Raw genomic sequence first — 4,056 nt, 5'->3', positions numbered from 1 at the left:
TCCCGTCGCTCTGCTATCTTTGTTTCCCTTGATCTCCAGAACACCTATGACCGTGTCTGGCATCCCGGGCTCCTTTTCAAACTCCAGACCTATGCTCTCCCCATCAACTTCGTCCGTCTCGTTGCTTCCTTCCTCTCCCATCGTCCCTCCTATGTGACTATCCACAATTCCAACTCCTATACTTTCTACCCCTCTGCCGGCGTGCCCCAAGGTTCTGTCCTTTCCCCTCTCCTCTATCTCCTGTACACTGCTGATATGCCCGAACCTCCCCCTCCTGTTAAGTTCGCTGATGACACTGCCTTCCTAGCCCTTTATCCTACCCTTCAATGGTCCCAACGTACCCCCCAAACCCACCTTGACCAATTCACTGCTTGGTGCAACCAGTGGTTCCTCCGTGTTAATCCCTCCAAGACCCAGGCGATCATCATAGGCCGCACCACCCGCTCCTTCCGCCTCCATGAATTCTACCTCACCATTTATGGCCGTCCTATCCACCTCACTCCTACCCTCAAATACCTTGGCCTCACACTCGACCGCCACCTCACCTGGACTCCCCATCTCCTTACCATCCAGAACAAAGCTCACAACCGCCTCCACCTCCTGAAACTCCTGTCCGGCCGGACGTGGGGTCTGCATCCTTCCACCATCCTTCACACCTACAAATCCACGATCCGCCCCATCCTTTGTTATGCCAGCATCGCTTGGATTTCCGCCCCTCCCCGGTTCTATAAAGCCCTCCAAATCCTCGAACGCCATGCACTCCGCCTCGCCTTCCGCATCCGCCTTCCGTCCCCCACACGCATCCTCTATGACCTCATCCCCTTCCCCCACCTTCTCCTTTTCCTTGAACACATCCTCACACTATATATTGTCCGGCGCCTTGATCCCCCTCACCCCCTGGTGTCTCCCTTCCTCTCCACTCCCAACCAGTTGCCGCGCCTTTACCGTTGTGTCCCTCCATCTCTCCATCTCCACACCCTCCATTTCCTTTCCCAACACAACTTCCACCGCCTACCACTCCCGGATGATGAGCTTCGCCCTGACATCTACCCTTCCTACCAACTCTAACCCCCTCTTCCTGCCTCCTCCTCAGGACTTCCACTTCTCCCCCTCCCTCCTTCTGAGCGGATTTCCCCTCCTACTCCCCCTCCCTCTCTTGTGCCTTCTTTCGGTGTCTCTGCGCTCCCTCCTGCCATCTTCCCTTTTCCTCTCCCGCCCCATGTGTCTCCTGCCTCTTCGTGAACCCACGGTTGCCCCTCCTCTCTTCATCCCGCCGCTTCCCCAGCTGCCCCATGCTCTCCCCTCCTTTTCCATCCTCTCTGACCTTTCCCTCGGCAGGTCCCACCTGGTAGTTTTCTTCTTCGTCGTGTGTGCTCCAAGTGGGTTTTAAGTGTGTTGTTTTGGAGTGTTTTTAATACTGTGGCCAACTTTTAACCTGTGCATGAGCATCCAGTGTCTTCTCTGTGTTTTTACGAATCGCCAACTGTGTTTTTTAACTTTCTGGTGACTTTTTTAACTGTCCCCCATGAACGTCTACATGTCCATGTCTTTTTACCTCCGTTTTCTCCCCTTACTGTTTTATGTTCCCCTTTTTTATCTCCTTATGTATGTATTATTTTATTCTTGTTTTAGTTGTCGTGTCACTCGGCTGAAGAGCGGCGGATTGTGCTGCTGAGAGCCCTCCCCTGCCCATATGGGGCAGGGGAATGAAATCACAATAAAGGAAAAAAACAGCGAGTTTAATGTGACGCAGCATCTGAAGGTTTCTGTGTGTTGGCGGGTGGGATAGGATGAAATGGGTTTGCATTTTTGAAATAGTAAATTAATATCATTGTCATTTCAGATCTGAAGATCGTTCTAGAGGATCCGAAACCGGTCATGTAAATAAACGTTTTTGCAATGAAGACGGATTATAAGTAACAGTGAATAGCAATATGACAGCTATCGTTGTGTCACTGTTGGCTAAGCGATCCTATCCACCACGGCATGGTCGTACAACATCTGATGGGAAAATCAGTTTTTAATTGTCCTGAGAAGAGAAAAAAGTATGAAAAGCAAAATTACATCCATTTTTAATTTCTCTTGGACCAAAAGCCGCGTGAAAAGCAAAGGGTGCGGTTTCAGATTGTTGTGAGACTGGCGCAAGATTTGTTCAACACGCTGCTCACCGTTTTCTGTCACAAACAGAAATCGAGAAACAGCATTATCCACAAGAGATCTGAGTGTCAGGCACCATGTACAGAATGCGCTGAGTAATGCGCGCCATCAGTTCAGTTACGTTCATAACTCGAGCACTGGACACAACATCTTTCAGATAACCCCACAGCCAGAAGTCACACGGATTACGATCAGATGCTCTGGACCACGAAGCTGTAGGGAAATGACGGCTGATACTTCTAGCATTTCCGAAATGCCTCTGCAGCAGCTGCTCCAGGGACATGTCAGCACGCAGAACTGGAGAATACGGACAGCGTAAAATCCACACAGACATCAAACGGTGCTTTACAGATAAAGTTGACTAAAAAATGTCGTTCGACTAGGGCCTCCCGTTGGGTAGACCGTTCGCCGGGTGCAAGTCATTCGATCTTTTTTGTTTTTTTCTGTTTTTTTAATATTGTGGCTTTTGTTCTTTTTTATTTTTTTTTTTTTAATTTTTAGAAAGCCCCTTAGGAAAATGGAACTGAAAAAAAACCTAAGTGCCACCGCCACTTTTCATCCTATGACAAAAAAATCTGGTCCACTTCAGGCGTGTCGATTTGACGCCACTTCGGTGACTTGCGCGTCGATGGGGATGAAATGATGATGATTGGGGCAACACAACACCCCCTCCCTGAGCGGAGAAAATCTCCGACCCAGCCAGGAATCGAACCCTTAGGATTGACATTCTGTCACACTGACCACTCAGCTATCGGGGGCGGAATGTAAAGTTGATTGCGTGGTGCGGATACACGGCATCGTTTTTTTTAGTGCCCTGTTTTTTGAAGGAGTGAGTTTTCTGTATCGTCACTGGTAAACGCTAAGAGTGTCTTTTGTGCACAAACAGCGTGAATGTGTGGGTAGAATAACTTTTATGCAAGGTGGCGCCCCTCCGCACATTGCAAAGTCAGTGAAGCGGCGGCTGCAGAGGCGTTTCGGACATTCTCGTATTATCAGCCGTCTTTTCCGTACAGCCTGGCCGTCCAGGCCACCTGCTCTTGATCCGTGTATCTTCTGGTTGTTGGGTTATCTGAAAGATGTTGTGTACAGTGCTCCAGTTATGAACGTCGGTGGATTGATGAAAAGCCCTGCGCAACACACTCTTAACCTGACTCCCGAGACACTACGACCTGTTTTGGAACATGCTGTTTCTGGACTTCAGGTTGTGGCAGAAAACGGTGGACAACATATTGAACATGTATTGCACCAGTCTCACGACATTTAGAAACCGACGTCATTTTGCATTTTATGCAGTTTTGGCCTCACAAGACAAATAAAAACCGAATTTTCCCATCCGATATGATACGACCTTGCCGTTGAGGATGGGCTTCCCTAACTAACAGTGCCACAACTGTTGACTGCCGAACTTGTGCAGTCATGCACATTGATCATTACGGACTGTGTAATGGGAACCGAAACCATAGCTGTCATACTACGATTCATCTGTCATTTGCAGCCGACCCCATTTACGTTAAATTTCTTTTTCTTCCATTACTTTTCCTCTGGCGTCAATAATATGATGGTCAAATTTGACGTCATTCTGAGCAGTGGTTCTTTCTATAACGTTTATAAATTGAGACTTTAACTATACGAGGATTGTCCAGAAAGTAACTTCCGATAGGTCGCTAAATGGAAACCACAGTGAAAATCAGAAACATTTTATTTGAAAGTGTTAGCTACACTTTCCAGACACGTCTCTACATAGCCGCCGCTCCGACTTAGACATTTCTCGGAGCGTTATACCATATTTCCAACACCATCGTCATAGAAGGCAGCCGCCTGTGGTTTCCGATAATTCTCCACGCTGGTCCATAGCTCGTACCCTGCGACCAAGTGTTGTCTTCGTATCCAGCGTTTCAT

The sequence above is a fragment of the Schistocerca cancellata genome, chromosome 3 (assembly GCF_023864275.1).
Source record: "Schistocerca cancellata isolate TAMUIC-IGC-003103 chromosome 3, iqSchCanc2.1, whole genome shotgun sequence".
NCBI classification, from domain to species: domain Eukaryota; kingdom Metazoa; phylum Arthropoda; class Insecta; order Orthoptera; family Acrididae; genus Schistocerca; species Schistocerca cancellata.
This window is presented reverse-complemented; position numbering follows the sequence as displayed.